A 19,834-nucleotide genomic window follows, 5' to 3' on the forward strand; every position below is an offset into this window, starting at 1 on the left:
CAGAAGAGCAGTGAAGGCTAGGCAATGGGAGTTAAATGACTTGTCCAGGGTCACACAGCTAGGACTTGTCTGAGGCCAAATTTGAACCCATGTCCTCCCTATTCTAGGCCTGGCCTTCTGTCCTCTGAGCCACCTAACTGCCCCTTGTTCATTTTTTAAAAAGTCTTTATCTTTTGTCTTAGAATCAATATTAAGTATTGGTTCCACAGTAGAAGATCAATAAGGGCTAAACAATTGAGGTTAAGTGACTTGCTTAGGGTCACATAGTTAGAAAGTGTCTGAAGTCAGAAATGAAGCTAGATTCTGCCAACTTCAGGCTTGGCGCTCTATCTGCAGCTTCCTGACATTATTATTAAAAAACAAAGCCATCCCCACCCTTACAGAGTTTACCTTTCAATAGGAAGAATCTAACATGTGTACAGGTAAATATCATATAAGATAGGGTATAATGTAGAAAAAGAGAGAGAGAAAATAGTCTAGAAAAATGTCAGCACTGGGAGTTCCTGTTGATTTCAAAGACAAGAGGGCTTAAGAGCTATCCCCTTTACTTCAAATTTGACAAAAGAAATTCTTCCCAAAGGGTTAATACCTGGAACATTGAGGTAGAATCCCAAATAACTTATTGAGACTGAATTTCAAATTTGTCAACAATAGAAACGTTGATGTGACCTAGAAACATGAAGTCTTTACTGACAAGAGTGAGGCAGGAAAGAAAGAAAATTGTTAAGACTAAGTTTTTTCCCTTTCTTTTTATCCTCCATGCTTAGCAGAGTGCTTGTCACATAGTCTAGGCTTAGTAAATGCTTTGACTGACTGAATCAGGTCTTTTACTTAACAGTTCAGTTATGAGACCTTTAAAATAAATTATTTTAAAACTCCATCCTCAACTAGCCTTTCCCCCCAGAGTGGTGAAGTGAGGCAATTTGATTAGATAAACATTTCCTAAGTGGTTACTATGTGAATGGAACTATCAATAAACACTTTCCAAGTCCCATTCTTGGAGGAGCTTGCAGTTGAATAATAGGACTATGGCATGTACATAAAATACAAAGGGTAAGGTCAAAGGAGAAATTCAGAAAAACCGTTTTGATAAAATTTGAGGAAGCAGAGAGAGCATTCAGTTGAGAATCTGGGGAAGACTTCATGGAAGAATTAGCACCTAAAATTAGATTTGAAGAAAGAGCAAGATTTCAATAAGTAGAGTTATAGAGGGAATGTGTTCTAGGTGTGGTGGACAGTTTGCATGAATATTATGGGAGAGTATAGAGTGAAACTGGGGCAGCTAGGTGGCATAGTGACTAGAGTGCCAGGTCTAGAATCAAGAAGATCCAAGTTCAAATCCAACCTCAGAAGCTTATTAGCTGTGTGACCCTGGGGCAAGTCACTTAATCCAGTTTACCTCAGTTTTCTCATTTGTAAAAATGAGCTGGGGAAGGAGATGACAAACTATTGTAGTATCTTTGCCAAGAAAAACTCCCAAAGGGGTTACAATGAATCAGACATGACTGAAAAATAGTGAAACAATAACAGAATGAGATCAAGAACCAACCTTTGAGAACTTAATAATTACTGTCTTTTTCTTATCCCTTCAATGAATATACAATAAATATCTACAATGGGCAAGGTAACTCTGAGGGTGATACAAAGGAATTTGAGGCCTAATTAGAAATAAGAAGGGCAAGAGGTGGCTCAGTGGGTAGAGCCCTATGCCTGGATTTGGGGAGACCTGAATCCAAATCTGGCTTTAGATGCTTCCTAGTTGTGTGACTGTGGGCAAGTCACTTAACTCCATTTGCCTAGTCCTTGCCTTTCTGTCTTAGAATTGTTCCTGGTTCAGAAGGTAAGGGCTGAAAAAAAAAAGACAAGATAATCAAAGAGTTAAATAACAATATAAAGCAAAAATACAAGAATTTCCATTAAGCAAAGATGATCAAATGAGTGATTTTATAACCTCTCTTAATTTATCTTCAATTTAGGGCCATATTATTTCACTTAAAAAGCCACATTTATATTCTCAGGTGATTAAACATACTTTACTACCACCCTCCCTCCCCCCGACCCCCTCCCATGCAGAAGGCTCAAAGTAGTGTAGGGAAGGGTAAAGACTTCAGGGCTGCACAATAATGTAATCCCAGACCTAGAATCACCCAAGTGTAGAAGTGAAAAGAAACTTAAAGACCATCAGCCAGCTTTCTCATTTTAAAGCTTGAAAATTTAGAGATTAAGTGATGCCCTTAAGGCCATGTAGCTAATAAAAATAAATGACAGAATTGGGACTCAAATGCAGGGGTAGTCTTCTGATTCAAAGTCAGTTACAATACTGTCTTCACTGATTTGAGCGCATCTGTAATAACCACTTCCTGAAACTTTTGCTTGGGACTGAGAATTGTAAATTAGAATGCTGCTGGTAAGATGGTCCTGTGATGCTTGTGAGGGGACATATTTCATATGCCAAGTGATAGATGCCATTGGTTATTATGACAGTTGGAGTAAGGTAAACTGAGGTACACATTTCTAAGCATAATCAATTTATTAGTAAAGCAAGAATTTACCAATAAATAAGATCTCAGCTTCCTGAGCAAGCTGAGACTCTGAGTGAGGGGGAAAGCTCAGATGATTGGTTACAGAACTAGTTCTTGCAAGATAATGTGATTGGTTGAAAATTAGAACTGAGAGATTAACAACAACCCCCTCCTTCCCTCCTGTGAGTCCTCCTGCAAGGTTAAAGATAGTGAAGCAGCCTTTTTTTGAATAACATACCAGACACAATATACTAGACCAGACTCCCTGGTATCTACCCACATTCCTCAAAGGTAAGAGGATTCCTGAAGCAGCTAGTTATCTCACTGGACTGAGAGCCAGGCCTAGAGGGGAGATCCTGGGTTCAAATTTGACCTTAAACACTTCCTGGCTGTGTGACTCTCAGCAAGTCCCTTAACCCCATTGCCTAGTCCTTATTGTTCTTCAATACATAGTATTGTTAAAGGGAGTTTCTTTATCTCTCCCTTTGTCTCTTTAAGAGCAGCAGATTTCTAAATAAGAGTTAGCTGAAGCTGAAGATTCCATTACCTAGGAGATGAGGAAGATATATAAGGAGGATCATTGAGAGTTGAGGGAACTTTTGTCTCTGGATTCCTAGAGAGCAGGAGGTTCATCTCAGTCTCTCTCAGTGAAGAGGGACTGGCATTTTGACTACTAACAGCTGGGATAGAGAAACAGATTTAAGGAGGTTGTAGGTGATTAATGTTTATTGATTAGCTTAGGTAGATAGGTAGTGAATATATTTGTAGGTAGGAGTAGTATAGATAAATTAGGCCTGGTATGCCAGGCAGAAGAACCTGTCCTCGAAGACAGAATAGGGTTTTTTAGAAATTTTAGGTAGGATTAGGATTTTAGGTATAGGCATAGGTATTAGAGTAATAATCTCACTTTCCTCCTTTCTATTTTCTATCTGAACTTCTAAATTAAACTTAGTGTTTTTATCAAACTGTTCTCCTCACTTTTGTCAAATTCCTACCAAAATTAACCATTAACAATATTAATTCTAAGTCTGAAGGTAAGGGTTAAAAAAAAAAGGATAACATTCCTTTGAGAAAGAATAGAACAGTGATAAATAAGAGAATTAGATTCCATTTTTAAATTTAAAGAATTTTATTTTCTCCATTACATATAATAATTTTCAACATAGGTTTTCCAAAATTATAAAATCTAAACTATTTCCTTTCCTTCCTTTCTTCCCCCAACTTGAAGATGGTAAACAATTTGATCTGGGCCATATATGTATTATCATGCAAAACTTACTATCATAGTAAGAGAGGAGGAAATTAGAGTTCTGGGATGATATCTATGACATGTTCATGCAGTCATCTTGACTATGTTAAGATTTCACTTTGGAGAGTAATGGGAGAGAAGTCTAAAAAGATTGGTCAGAATCAAATTATTATCCTGCAACCTACTGGAAGCCATTGAATGCTTCAGAATGAAAGAGTGAAATGATGAAAGCAGTGTTTAAGATTAATACAATTATGGTGTATGTATTGAGGGAAAGAAGGACTAAAGACAGAAACAGGTAGAAAGATATGGCAAGAATTCAGGTAAACTGTTGAGAACCAGAGTCAGCATTAGTAATAAGAATGGGAAGGAGGGATAGACATCTTTAAAAAATAACGAATAGAGACAACTGGGTAACTTAGTGGATAGAGAGCCAGTCCTGGAGTTGGGAGATCTTGGGTTCAAATCTAGCCTCAAATACTTCCTTGCTGTGTATCCCCTGGCAAGACATTTAACACCCTTTGCCTAGCCCTTACGACTCTTCTGCCTTGGAATGATACTTAGTATTGATTCTAAGGCAGAAGGTAATGGTTAAAAAAATAAAATAAAATAATGAACAAGACCTACAGGAGAGAGAGGAAACAAATATGATCCCAAGGTTTTGAGACTGGGTTATTGAATTTTTGATAGAAATAGGGACATGAAGTACAGAAGCCTGTTTTAGAGGGTGTGTAGACTTTTAAGTTTGGTTTTAGGCAATGATGGGTTTGAGGTGGTGGGAAGATATACAAGTAAAATAAGTAATAGGAAGATGAAGATATATCGTAAAACTGGAACTTGGGAGAAGGCTCAAGGTTGGAGGTAAAAATATTGGAGTCATTTACACATAGATGATTTTTGAAGCTGTGTGAATAGAGAAATTCTCTAAAGGAGAGTTCAATGAGAGTTAAGATGAACCTTGTTAGGGAACATATAAGGAAGAAGAGTCAGGATTAGCAGTCAGAAATAAGAAGAAAACTTGGGTGCTATAGATTCAAGAAGATGGAGGGTAGTCAATAGTGTTTCACAAAGATGTCAAATAGATTGAGATCTGAGAAAAGACCATTGAATATTATATTTGAGAAGTTATTACTGATTTTTGAGAGTATAATTTTAGTAGAAGATTGATCATTGGATCCTAAACTTAGAACTAAAATTGATTTTAGATATTACCTAGACAAGTCCTTTCCTTTTATGACCCTGGATCAACATGTGCTTATTCAGTGCTGCCTCCTATGTGCTAAGGTACTGTGATAAGTGCTAGGGATAACCAAAGAAGGGCAAAAAATAATCCCTGTTCTAAAGGAGCACACAGTTCCATGGGTGAGACAACAAGAAAATAACAATGAACCAACAAGATATATAAGGACAGATTTGGGGTAATCTCAGAGGGAAAGCATTAAAATTGAGGAGACTTGGGAAAGGCTTCTTACAGAAGGTGAGACTTAAAAAAATTTTTTTTTAATTTTCCTGCAAAAGACACTTCCATATTGGTCATTGTTGTAAGAAAACACTCATATATAACTAAACCCCCCAAATAAAACCATAAATATGCTGATGTCAAAGGTTTGATCTGCTTTTATCTGACTTCAACAGTTCTTCTCTGGAGGTGGATAGCATTCCCCATCATAAGTCTTTCAGGATTGTCCTAGATCATTACATTGCTGAAAGTATCCATGTTTTCACAGTTGACCATCCTATAATATTGCTGTTACTGTGTACAGTGTTCTCCTGGTTCTACTTATTTTACTTTTCACAGTTCATGTAGATCTTTCCATCTTTTTCTGAAATCATCCTGCTTATCATTTCTTATAGCACAATAGTATTCCATCACCAACATATACCACAATTTGTTCAGCCATTCCCCAATCAAGGGACACCCCCTCAATTTCTAATTCTTTGCCAGAAGATGAGTCTTAAAATGAGACTTGAAGAATCCAGGAAAGCCAGGAAGAGGAGAAGAGGAGAGAGATTGTTCTAGGTATGGGGAACAGTCAGGGAAAATGCTTGGTCAAGAGATGAAGTGTTGTATGTAAAGGATAGCCAAGAGCCCATTATCACAGGATCCAAGAGTAATGGAAAGGAGTAGAATATGAAAAACCTGGAAAGGTACAAAGGAACTGTTATGAAGGTCTTTAGAAGTCAAAGAAGGATCTTACATTTGATCTTGGAGGGAATAGGGAATTGCTGGAGTTTATTTGGTTTGATGTATGTGTGGGACATGATTAGATCTGGGAAAATTATGGGAGAGCATAACTTCTAAGTATATTGGCTTTAATATGCGGCATATGCAGGTCATACTAAGTCAGAAAGTCTACAGACGCTCCCACTTGGATCTAAAATGCTGATCAAAAACACTTTGAACCAGGGAGGAAGGATTTTTTTTTTAAAAGGGAGGAGTGGGTGTACAAGGGGGAATTCCAGAATAAGTCATTTGTCATTTTTCATTCTTGGACATAAAGGGGACAGATCAAAATGTGTTTAAAGTGGGACTACTGACAATTCTAGCCTTTGATTGGATTAGAACCAATGTTTATCATGCAGTTACCCTATTTAGAAACTGGGTTTTGACAACCTCTTTGGAAAGAGGATCTAGAGTCTCCGTGAGGCAGGAAATCACCATCCTCTTGGCTAGTTTTCGATTGGCCTGTAACAAATGAATTTGAAGGACAGAAGAGGAGGATTTAGACAGAGAAGGATTTTGACAGATAGCTATCCATTTTATATATATATATATATATATATATATATATATATATATATATATATATAATATGCATACACAAAATACATATATTCTTATATCTGAATGATTAACATGATTGCCTTCCTATTATAAAATTTTATTACAAAATCAGAACAATTACAGTCTTTAACCAATAGCTTATCCTAAATTTGATCTTATCTTCTGTGCTTACTGAAGATCAATTTGACAACCAAGTGGAAAATGGACTAGAGTAGGGAGAGAGACTTGAAACAGAGAGACCAACCAATAAGCAATTTTATTGGTGATTAGGATTTACTCTATAGTGGTGGCAGTGTCAGAGTTGAAAAGAGGGAATAAACAAGATGGGATATTGTGAAAGTAGAAGCAACAGGACTTTATAACAGATGTGGGTTTAGAAGAGAGGAGTTAGATATGACATCTAAATTTTGACTCTTGATGACTGAGAATGGTTGTACCCTAAATGGCAATAGGGATATCTAAAATAGGGGGAAGAACTCATTAATTGGCAAAAACTGCTGGGAAAACTGGAAACTATGGCAAAAACTAGGCATAGACTAACATCTCATACCATACACCAAGATAAAGTAAAAATGGATATTTGATCTAGAAGTAAAGGGGAATACAATAAACAAATTAGGAGAACGTGGAAAAGTTTATTTGTCAGACTTATGGATGAGGGAAGGGTTTCTGACAAAACAAGGCAGAGAACATTATGAAAAATGAAATGGATAATTTTGATTACATTAAATTAAAAAGTTTTATATAAGCAAAACCAATGCAATCAAGATTTAAGAGGGGAAATAACATCATTGGGAATTTTTTTTATAACAAGTGTCTCTGAAAAAGGCTTCATTTCTCAAATATATAAAGAATTGAGCCAAATTTATAAGAATACAAAGCATTTCCTAATTGACAAATGGTCAAAGGATATGAATAGGCAGTTCTCAGATGAAGAAATTAAACCATTTATAGTTATGTGAGGAAATGCCCCAAATCACTATTGATTAAAGAAATGCACATTAAAACAACTCTTGAGATACCATTTCATACTTGTCAAGAGTGGCTAATATGACCAAAAAAAGAAAACAATAAATGTTGGTGGGGATTTGGGAAAATAAGGATAATAATGCACTGTGAACTGATACGATCATTCTGGAGAGCAATCTGGAACCGTGTCCAAAGGGCCATAAAACTATGCATACCCTTTGACCCAGTAATATTAATGGGTCTATATACCAAAGAGATCAGAGATAAGGGAAAAAGATCTACTTGAACAAAAATATTTTTAGCAGTTTTTTCTATAGTGGCAAAGAATTGGAATTGGAGAAAATATTGATCAATTGGGGAATGGTTGAACAAGCTGTGGTATTATGTGTAACAGTCCACCCATGTGTATGTATAAGGTAAATGTTTGATCTGTGGGAAAGCATGGTCAGTCCTGTGCATGGCAGTAAAGGCATTGACCTTTGATCCCAGCATTCTTAACATTGTGGCATGAATACAGATTTCTTTGTGCTCACCTGGCTGAGGTAATCCACGCCTCAAAGTTGTTGTAATTTACACTTGAACCAATAGCAATCCACTGTGTCTTCATGAATATGTATTACAGTACCTTTTACATCATTATGTTAATAAATACTAGCAGCCCACAGAGAACCCTCCTCTTTACCTCTTTTTACTTTTCTCTCTCCTACCTGGAACTTGGCTTCAAGTCAGGAACCACTTATCTTATGGAACTTCCTTGTTCTTTGTAAAGACCTTACCTTCTTACTCTCCTAACCTCAAGGCAGTGTGATCTGCACTTAGAGCACAAGTTCTAAGCTATCAGAGCTATCTATTCTCTCAGTTGATCAAGTTGATTAAGGTTATCTATCTGCCTTGTGTCCCTGCAAAGATAGCTGGGGCTCTCTGTGTGGCCCGCTCTTTTGTTTGAACTGCATAGGTGTCTGGCTCTATTCTTATCCATTCCCTTGGCTTCAGCTCTTCCTTCAAGGTATAATTAGCTAATCTTTCCTTTTGTTATAACAGCTGCTGGTTAGCACATTATATTATGGTATGTGGTATATAATTTAAAAAGCTATTTACCACAAGAAATGATGAACAGGATGAGTTTAGAAAAACCTGAAAGGACTTATATGAACTGATGCAAAGTGAAGTGAGCAGAACCAAGAGAACAGTATGTATAGTAAGAGAAATATTGTACAATGATTAAATGTGAAGGACTAAACTATTATCAGCTAAACAAGGTTCCAAGATAACTACAAGGGACTCATGATTTAAAAAAAAAAGTTATCTACAGCCAAAAAAGAAAACTGTTGGAATCATATTTTAAATCAAAGTACACCATACTTCATTTTATTTTCTTCTGGAATTTTTTATTGTAAATATGGTATGTGTCTTCAGTCACAACATGAGGAATATGGAAATTTATATTGCATGTATTGCAATGTATTGCATATAAAGCCCTGATAGAATTTAAATCAAACTATTTATTCCCTCAGGGAGGAGGAGGGAGAGTGGGAGAAAATCTGAATCATAAAATATCAGGAAAAAATTGCCAAAAATTGTCTCTCCTTGTAACTGAAAAAAAAATTTAATTAAAAAATAATTTTTAAAACTAGTAATAGGGAAATTGAGAAAAAGGGAGGGGTTGCAGTGGAAAGATAATGAAGCTGGACATGTTGAATTAAGATGTCTGCAAGTTATCCAGTTTCAGATGTCCAATGGGCAGTTAGAGATTGAAGATTTGAGGGCAAGAAAAAGATCTTTTGGAGTTAATTGAAATACTGTTTCCCTACAAGTACAAAGGTATTTGTATTCAGTTTAATAGTGTAAATACTCTTAGACAGTCATTGATAGGAATTAGCATAATGTGAAGCTATATCCATGATATGTTATAGATAATATCAAGGGTTTGCTGTGCTCTGGTGGTAGGCACTTTATGATACATTTATTCATTCAACAGGATATGTTATCTAGCAGGAATCTGTAGCAGGCCAGCTCTTCAGAATTCTGTGACTTCTCCAGATAATCTGCATCTAGGGGCTATAAATGTTAACAGTGTTCTCTTCCCTGAACTCATGTTAATTATTATCTGTGAAAGAGTTTAATTTAAGCCACTGGGACTCAGGATAGCCTGAGTTGTAGGGATATATTAGATAAATAAGAACTAGAACATTCTACTGTGGGTTTTAAAAATTAATAATCAATAACTAAGTATTATATTTTATAAAGTTTTATTAATAATAACTAAAGCAAAAGAATTGCCTGAACTCAGCCTGGTTGCAGGTCAAAGGGAGGAAGAGGAAGGGTTACAGCCACTTAAATACAATCATACAAAATGTGAGGACACAGGCAAAGGGAATTTTGGGGAATGCTAAGGGACTTCTAAGAGATGAACTCCAAAGGCTCAAAATCTCCATTTATACATATCCCCCTGTGATCCTGATGGGAGATCAGTCTCCCCAAAAGGATAATGGAAACATAAACAACTTAAAAATTGCAATAATTTGTGGATAAAAGGAAAAGAGAACAAAACCAATTATTATTAGGTTGACAAAAAGCCAATTTAGGGGCAGTCCCCTTTGGCATGAGAGTATACCTTCAAAACAAAGGTATTTCAATCCTCCATAGTTCAATTCACATCTCAAATTTCACTCTGGATCTTCTGGTGCAGCATATCATCTCTGCAGGCATCTTCATGGCGTCTTCTGGATCCTGGGAGGTAGTGTAAAAAATAGACTCGAACTCTGGACTTCAATCCCCACAAGCCCTTGCTCCACTTCCCCAAAATGCTTTGTAATCTCACGGAATTCTGAGGTGGGCTGAGATGGAGAAGGGATTTAAAGCTGATTGCAAAGGCTTTTGGGTCTCTCTTTTTGACTTCCGTTTTGGAGCAGATGTGGCTCTTTCCATAATGTAGGTGAGGTCTTGTCTAGGCCTCTGGCCTAGGCACAGTTTTTTATTATTCTGTATTTTCTTTAATCTTTAACCTTTAATAAACCTCTAAAAATATAATACTCCTTGCAGAGAGAAACTAATTTCTACCTGCCTCAGTCTCCCCTAAATTTTAATCTTTACAGTAGTAAGTTTCTTGTCCTAAAATTGCTCAAATTCAAATCAAAGTTCGCAACAATAATTTGACCCCCTGAGGTGAATAATAACAAACACAGGGATCACTCAGGGATGCATGGCTGAGTTATGAGGTATATGAATCAATTTGCAAAAGAAAATCAAAAACATCAAAAAAATCCAAATAAAAGAGAAAAATAACTTGTGGACAAAATACAAAATGTAAAAGTCTTATGTCTAGAAAATCTAAGTAAAGGAAAAACAAATCTATAACAAGCTCTTGAATCAGGGCCCAATGAAAATGATTTAAGCAATTATGCACTTAACCCAATCAGTAGCCAGGACTACAGAAAATTTGCTACACTATGAAAGACAGAAAAGGCACTAGATTTCAGCAGCAAATGGGAGCCAGGATGGCAGCAAAAGGAGGTGCTTGATAAAATGTGGCTCATCGGAAGTCCAGACTTTGACTTATGTCAAAACAGCCACTAACTCGAACCCCAAACAAGTTCAAGTCCTCTTGTCTTGGCTCAAAATTACATCAATCCCACTGGGATCTGGTCTCTTTGACCTTGTGCTCCATAGGCACTATGCAGGTGCTCTGTGCTTCTTTAGCACTATATAGGGGCTCTTTTGTATATTCCCTTTTCTGGAATCAGACAGAATCATTAAGCAAAGTTCCATAATTTTTTAAACAATCAATGGCATCATTTTTATAGTCTAAAGCTTTTTGGGTATGCATTAATATTAAAACAAATGTATTTTAAACTTATATTACTGCAAAATCAAAATTGTTAAAGAAAAATCTCAATACTATTGACATGTGCTTCAGATACAAAAAGAAGAGAAAAAATAAAACTGAGATACTATATTGCACATGCAAGGAAAAACAATAATAAAAAGGGTTTTAAAAATAAAAATATATAGCTTACAATCAGTGACACACTGTGTCAGCCAAGGAGAGGTAGAATACAAAGGTTTCTCACCAAAAAATAAATGAGATGTTGAGAGCAGTTAAGACTTTTAGAACTTTGTCAAAATATTTCAGGTTGGTTTGTAGTGTAAGCAGAAGGAAATAAAATGGGAAATCTCCAATGAAAAAAAAAACTCCCAGGAAAAGAATTCAGCAGCTCCAAACTGCACTTTTTAGCTCTACCAACTCAAACTCTTGTTTCAGAGTTTCAAGCATGTTTTGCAATATCATTTTTTCTGAGAGACACAGAATGGAAAAAGAACTAGCACAGGCTCAAAACCATGTGGGGTGAGGAAAGGGATTGTGGTGGAAAGATTTTTTTTTTAATATGTCACCCTTCCAGGGGGAGAAAAAACCATGCGGTTCAGAATGCAGGTGGGTCTGGTTGCCAGCTATCTCAGGGATGGAGACTGGGCCAGTACAGCTCAGACTGATTTGGGAGCAACAGCAGTGGCAGCAGGTGGAACACAGTGGTCACAATGGTGCAAAATCAGGTGGGCAGGCAGGAGTGCATGTTTGAAAAAATATATCCCATCTTAAAAATATTTGAGAATTCTAAATCTCTGTGGTCTCCAAAATGTGGGTTTTAAAAATTAATAATAACTAAGCATTATATTTTATAAAGTTTTATCAATAATAACTAAAGCAAAAGAACTGCTTGAACTCAGCCCTGTTGTAGGTCAAAGAGAGGAAACAGGAGGAGTTACAGCCAATTAAATACAATACAAAACATGAGGATGCAGGAAAAGGGAATTTTGAGAAATACTATGGGATTTCTGGAAGATGAAGTCCAAAGGCTCAAAATCTCCATTTATGTACTACCCCTTGTCTCTAAAGGAGATTGAAATTTCTGTCTTTGGGTAAAAGAAGGCTATGGCCAGGTGCTTACTCCTCCATTCTTCTATTTCCATACAAAGTATTGGGGTAGAATGATATCAGTCTCTTCCATTTTAGCTCTTTGCAATGCAGAGGCATGATATACTTCTTAAGCATTCAGGATGAAAGTTATGCTCTCAAGTCCTTCTGGGTAGGAAGTAGCCCCACCCCAAAATGAGAAGGTAATAACTTAATTCCTACCAGTTTAGATTTCTTTCAACAAACACTTGTTACAAAAAGATTATCTGTTCACAGATAGTAAGCAAACGTTTTTTATCTAAGCAAACAGTAAAACAGAAATCAGGGACATTATACAGATTAGTTTAAACCATGGATTCTTTGGTGTTATAGACTCCATCTGGATAAGCATATGGACCCTCTTCTGTTAATGCTTTTGCATGTATAAGTAAAACACAAAAGATTATAAAAGAAAAGAATTGCATTAATGTAATATATGTATACACACACACACACACACACACACACACACACACATTTTAAAACCCTTACCTTCCATCTTGGAGTCAATACTGTATATTGGCTCCAAGGCAGAAGAGTGGTAAGAGCTAGGTAATGGGGGTTAAGTGACTTGCCCAGGGTCACACAGCTAGGAAGTGTCTGAGGCCAGATTTGAACTTAAGACCTCCCATCTCTAGGCCTGGCTCTCAATCCACTGAGCCACCCAGCTTCCCCCAGGATATTATATTTTTAAAGTTTGTGGATCCTAGGTTAAGAGCCACTGCTCTGCATGATAGAATATACAAGAGCAAAAGGGCTTTTTGACTTAGGAGCAAGATAAATCTCAACTCAACCAAGCTGTTACAATTAAAATTACTTTCAGTGACTGATTCTGGGTAAGAATATCAATTTATTGATTAGGCTAGGATTATAACCAATAAAGTGATATGTCAGAGTTTGCCTCCAATGACCAAAGACCCTGAAACTCTGTTGGGCAGATTTATAAATAGTTTTAGGAGCACATTCAGCCCTTCTCTTGAACATCCCAAGACATCTCTAATTGATAAATAGCTAATTAGGAGGTATTGCATCAAATTATCCACCCCTCCCTACACCCAGGTGATGAAGGTTACATAGGCAGAAATAATCTTTGTCTCATTTTTCAACTAGCCAAATTTTAATTAAAAGGGAGGCATTCATTGGGATGCCTAAAGACAAAGAAAATAATGCAGTCTTCAACTCAGAACCCCCGATAAAGAATACACAAGTAATTCTAATTTACAGCCCTTATATAGAAATTAATGTAGTAGATGTAGATAAATTATCACAGAAAGAATAACCTTTCTTGAGAAGTCTGCTCTTAGCAATTTCTGAGGGTAAACATGCACTAGGAATCAAGGGATATGTTGGAGAGTCCTGGTTTCTCTGCAGTTCTGTGGCTCCAAGAAATTCTATCTGTCATTCAAAGTTCATGCCTAGCCACTAGCCTAGTCTCTCCTCTACTTCTCTCCCATATGTACATATATAGCATCACACATCTCTCAGACAATCAAGAGTCTTGTTCTACAGATGTATGTCATGCTCACTTGGGCAGAGCAATCTTTATTGATATTGTTCAGTCACGTAAGACTCTTCATTGACCCCTTTTTGAGGTATTTTTGGCAAAGATAACTGCAGTGGTTGGTCATTTCCTTCTCCAGCACATTTGACACAGGAGAGAAGCGGGGCAAAAAGGATTGTGACATTTTCCAGGGTTAAAAAGCTAATAAGTGTCTGAGGCCAGATTTGAATTGAGGTCACCCTGACTCCAGGGTAGACCTGGTGCTCTATCCACTATGCTATCTAGCTGCCCAAGGGCAATCTATGCTGTAGATTCGAAACTTATTAAGCACTTACAACGTTTGGGTAATAATAAATTCTGCAGATACCAAGAAAGGCAAAACCAGTGTCTGCTCTAATGGAGTACATATTATACTGGAGGAGACAACATGGATATAATTAGGTATTTATAAGACCTATACAGAGTAGATATAAAGTGACTTAAGAGAGGAAGGCTCTGACAGCTGGAGAAACCAGGATCCCTTATCTTCCTGCAGAAGGTGGCATTTGAGCAGCATCTTGAAGGAAGCCAGGAAGAGGAAGAGGTGAATTGAAGTGAGGAGGGAATAGGAGATGTTCTAGGCATGGTGGACAACCAGTGCAAAGGCATGAATACAGAAGACAGAATGTTAGAAACAGTGAGTAAGCTAGTATGGCCTATGGAAACCAGGTCCCCCAATGTGTATGCCCCTTGATTTCTAGTGTATGCACTCTCAAAAATTGCCAAGAGTAAATTTCTCAACTATAGTCATTCTCTTCTTGATTGAGCTGAGATTTTATCTTGCTCCTAAATCCAAGAGCCTTTTTGCTTTTGGATATCCCACAATGTTTGTTACTGTATACAATGTTCTTGTTTCTGCTTATTTCACTCCATATCAGTTTATGCAGGTCTTTTCAGTTCTTAAAGAAATCATCCAGTTCATCATTCCTTATATCACATCACAATAGTATTCCATCATCATCTTATACCACAATATTCAGCCATTCCCCAATCGATGGATATCCTCTCATTTTCCATTTTTTTCCACCACAAACAGCACAGCTATAAATATTTTTGTACAAACAGATCCATCCCCACTTTTTTAAATCTTTTTGGGATACAGGATGAGTACCGTTAATAAAATGAGCTAAGCTAAATTCTTCTTAGGGGTTCTTAACTTGGGCACATTAATTTTTTTTTTTACATTTCAGTAATTCTATTTCAATATAACAAATTTCTTTTGTAAACCTATGTATTTTGGAATTATGTACTTTAAAAAATAACATTGAGACAGTATCCATTTTAGATTGCCAGAGAAGTACATGACACAATTAAAGGTTAAGAACCTACAGGAAGTAAAAGGGCACAATGAAAATGGGCTCTTATATCTGCTATCTGGGAATCTTGAGACAAAAGAAGGAATTAAAGGAAAAAAAGTTTAGAGAGGTTCATTCTCAGCATCCCTTTAGACTCTATCTTCTTTCTGGTCCCAAGATTATAGTATATTTATCTTTAAGACCCAAAGTTGAAGGCATAGCAGAAGCAAAGGAAGAGATTCCACCTCCTCCTATGCTCTACTTTATTCTCTTCAAATCTTCCCCCACCTGCTTGTTATTTCCAGAAATTCTTTTAATTGTACACTGAACTTTTCATTCCACAATTAGAGAGAAGTGAAAATACTAACACTCAGTGTGATTTCGCACATTGGTGTGAAACAGTTTGTCTAAGTGTAAATGATATTTAGATTCTCTCCTATCTTGATAAAAGGAGGAGGTAAGAAAGCTGAAGAAACTGGAAACTTAAGGTTGGGGGTAGAAGGGAAAGGGAGCAGAAAGATGAATTACTTTTGGTCTTAACTGCCAAATGGTTTTCCAACACTTGTGTGCAGATAGATTTAAGCCTTGGGCAATGGCTCTTCCTTCAGTCTTATGTGACCTGAATAGTGGGCAACTCAGCTGCCTTGTAACATTCCTTCTGTTGTCTTTTTTTTTAAGTAGGTAAAAATAAGTTAAAAATACTTAGATATTTTAAAGTAATTATAAAATACTTTAAGTAAAATATGTATTTTTGAGTCATATTGAGTCACTTAGGGCTGGTGTGATAGGAACTATTTCCCTTTTATTCAGCTTTACTATTCCATTCCTCCAGAAATATTTTGGTTAACTAAAACCTAATTTGTTTTCTTTTCCCTTTTTAAAACACTCTTTATCTTCTTTCTTTGCATCAATTCTTAGAAGAATGACAAGGGTGGGGTAATCAGTAAAATGACTTGCCCAGGGTCACACAACTAGATTTGAACCTCTGTACTCCTGACTAGAGTCCTGGTGTTCTATCCACTGTGCTACCCAGTTGCCTTAAGAATCTGTTTTTCTCAAGGGGATGCCCATCAATTGGGGAATGGCTGAGCAAATTGTGGTATATGTTGGTGATGGAATACTATTGTGCTAAAAGGAATAATAAAGTGGAGGAGTTCCATGGAGACTGGAACAACCTCCAGGAAGTGATGCAGAGTGAGAGGAGCAGAACCAGGAGAACATTGTATACAGAGACTAATACACTGTGGTATAATCGAACGTAATGGACTTCTCCATTAGTGGCGGTGTAATGTCCCTGAACAATTTGCAGGGATCTAGGAGAAAAAAACACTATTCACAAGCAAAGGATAAACTATAAACTATGGGAGTGGAAACACCGAGGAAAAGCAACTGCCTGACTACAGCGGTTGAGGGGACATGACAGAGGAGAGACTCTAAATGAACACTCTAATGCAAATATTATCAACAAAGCAATGGGTTCAAATCAAGAAAACATGTAATGCCCAGTGGATTTATGCGTCGGCAATGGGGGGTGGAGGGGAGGAAAAGAAAATGATCTATGTCTTTAATGAATAATGCTTGGAAATGATCAAATAAAATATATTTTAAAAGAAAAAAAAAGAATCTGTTTTTCTGTTACTATTAGCTTTACCTGGCTAAAAAACAAAACAAAAAACCCTGACTCATGGAACATAGTATTAGGGGAAAGAAAACTTTTGACATTCCTGAGATAAGAAAACAAATGAGAAGAAGGGAATTTGGCATTTTAACATCCCCCCCCCCCCATTTTAATTGTGGAAAAATTTCCTTGACCACACAGTTTTGTAAATATTTTGCAAAGAGAGTGTTTAAATCTGTAACTTGGTTCATTTACCAATTTGTTTAACTTAGTTTGTCCAGTCTTAATTGAAGGAAATTTGAGATAATGAATCTGAATAGGCCTGTGTGACCTTTATGGCCAAAGATTGTCAATTCAATAAACTAAATGCCAGACAACATTCTAAATGCTGGGGATACAAAAAGAGATAAAAGCAACTGCCCTCAAGGAGCTTACAATAGAATGAGGGAGACAGCATGTAAATAAGTATATATAAAGCAAGCTATATATAGGATAAATAGGAAATAATTCCTTTATTTAAATAAGGGAAAGCAGTGGAATTAAAGGGATTAGGGAAGGCTTTTTGTGGTGGGATTTTAATTCAGATTTAAAAGAAAATGGAGAAGTCAGTAGTTGGAGTAGATGGGCAGCATCCTAGACATGGGGAATGGTTAGAGAAAATGTCCAAAGCTGAGAGACAGAATGTCTTGTTCTTGGAGCAGTCGGGAGCCCAGTGTCACTGGATGGAAGAGGACTTGTTGGGAAGTAATGTCTAAGAAGACTAGAGAGATAGCAGGAGGCTACATTATGAAGGTCTTTAAATGCCAACCATAGTATTTTGTATTTGGTCCTGAAAGTAATAGGAAGCCACCAGAATTTACTGAGTGGATAAAGGGGATGACATGATTGACTTTCTTTTAGGAAAATCGTTTTAGTCACTGAATGAAAAATGGATTGGAATGGGGAAAGACTTGTTATATATTTTTAAAATTATTTTTCCAACTTTTAGGTATAATTTTCTCTATAAAGTCATGTCATAAATTCCAATCTTGGTTCAGGGTTATTTTTCTGAATCCCAAATCTGTGCTTAAGCATGATTAAACCTAGGTTTTTACCTTTATGATTTCTGCATTGTGTAAAAAATAGACTCGATTACAGGACTACAATCCCCACAAGCCTTTGCTCCACTTCCCCAGAATGCCTTGTAATCTCACCTGGGCCGAGATCGAGAAGGTATTTAAGCTGATTCAAAGGCTTTTGAGGGGGCTTTTGGACTTCCGTTTTGCAGCAGGAGCGTCTCTTGCGTGATGTGAGGTTATTTTGTCTAGGCCTCTGGCCTAGGCACATGTTTCTTACTTGTATATTTTTTAATCTTTAACCTTTAATAAACCTCTAAAAAATATAATACTCCTTGCAGAGAGAAACTAATTTCTACCTGCCTCAGTCTCCCCATCTCCCCTAAATTTTAACTGTTACAATTGGTAGCAGTAATTTATCACACAAACTCAAAGAGGAGATATTTCACCCATAATAAATTTGTAAACCACAAAGTCAAAGGCAATAAAATAAAAAAGACAGGAACATTGGGACAGCTAGGTGACTCCGTGGATTGAGGACAAGAGGTTCTGGGTTCAAATTTGTCCTTAGACATTTCCTGGCTGTGTGACCCTGGGCAAGCCACTTAACCCCCATTGCCTAGTCCTTACTACTCTTCTGCCTCTTCTGTAACTGATACTTAGTATTGATTCTAAGATAGGAGTCAAGGTTTTTTTTTTTTTTGTTTGTTTGTTTTTGTTAAAACCCTTACCTTCTGTCTTGGAATCAATACTGTGTATTGGTTCCAAGGCAGAAGAATGGTAAGGGCTGGGCAATGGGGGTTAAGTGACTTGCCCAGGGTCACACAGGCAGGAAGTGTCTGAGGCCATATTTGAACCTAGGACCTCCCTTCTCTAGGCCTGGCTCTCAATCTGCTGAGCTACCCAGCTGCCCCCTTGGGAAAGAAAGAAAGAAAGAAAGAAAGAAAGAAAGAAAGAAAGAAAGAAAGAAAGAAAGAAAGAAAGAAAGAAAGAAAGAAAGAAAGAAAGAAAGAAAGAAAGAAAGAAAGAAAGAAAGAAAGAAAGAAAGAAAGAAAGAAAGAAAGAAAGAAAGAAAGAAAGAAAGAGAAAAAGAAAGAAAGAAAGAAAGAAAGAAAGAAAGAAAGAAAGAAAGAAAGAAAGAGAAAGAAAAAGGAGGGAAGGAAAAAGGAAGGAAGGAAGGAAGGAAGGGAGGGAGGGAGGGAGGAAGAGAAAGGAAGAAAGGAGGGAGGGAAGGAGAGAGGGAGGGAGAGAGGAAGGGAAGGAAGGAAGGAAGGAAGGACTGGAGCTTCTACTTCAGAAGCTCTCCCCTGCACACAAGGCCCTACTTTCCTTAGAACCTTTGAAAGGGAAGATCCAGTCAAGCCATAAAGATTGCTCTCCTGGTATAAAAATTGCATAATGAAGTCTTCTATGTTATATGCATAAAACTCTGTGTGTGTGCATGTATGCTTCTTGCATTAGAATAGTTTGTTGAAACAAACTTAGTTTGCTAGCTGCCCAGACATTCTGTTGAGCATAGCACTGTATTTCAGGTATTTAAAGCAAGGTATAAAAACTGATAAATTAGTTAGTAATAGACAAACCTACTTTCCCTAAACTGTGCCGTTTGCCTCATTTTTCCCTGGGCATATAAGCAAGGAACTTGTCTATTCGTTATGGTCATTGCCTCTGAGTTCTGGGTATTTGATCCTTGTAGGGTTCTGGCCATATTTTCTGACCTCTGGTTGTGTTTCTGGCTTGTAACTGCTGATAAAAGTAGACCTGCTTAGTGGGCCTGCTTCAATGGCTCTGGCCTGGTATAAAAACTAAGTAGTTTAATTAGAGATTCCCTTTCTGGTCTGATTCTGATT

At 37.0% G+C, this 19,834-nt stretch overlaps 1 protein-coding gene across 8 annotated transcripts in view; it reads left to right on the forward strand.

The window, feature by feature from the left end:
* FAM178B (family with sequence similarity 178 member B) overlaps positions 1-19,834 on the forward strand; it is a 211,584-nt gene that overhangs the window by 19,935 nt on the left and 171,815 nt on the right. Inside the window, exon 2 of one of the 8 annotated variants that reach the window (XM_056813062.1) lies at positions 14,513-14,653. The exons of the other annotated variants lie outside the window; for them this stretch is intronic. The gene's annotated coding sequence lies outside the window, so the exon portion shown is untranslated. The remainder of the gene's footprint in view (positions 1-14,512; positions 14,654-19,834) is intronic. 8 annotated transcript variants of the gene reach the window in all.

The sequence above is a fragment of the Monodelphis domestica genome, chromosome 1 (genome assembly GCF_027887165.1).
Source record: "Monodelphis domestica isolate mMonDom1 chromosome 1, mMonDom1.pri, whole genome shotgun sequence".
NCBI lineage: Eukaryota > Metazoa > Chordata > Mammalia > Didelphimorphia > Didelphidae > Monodelphis > Monodelphis domestica.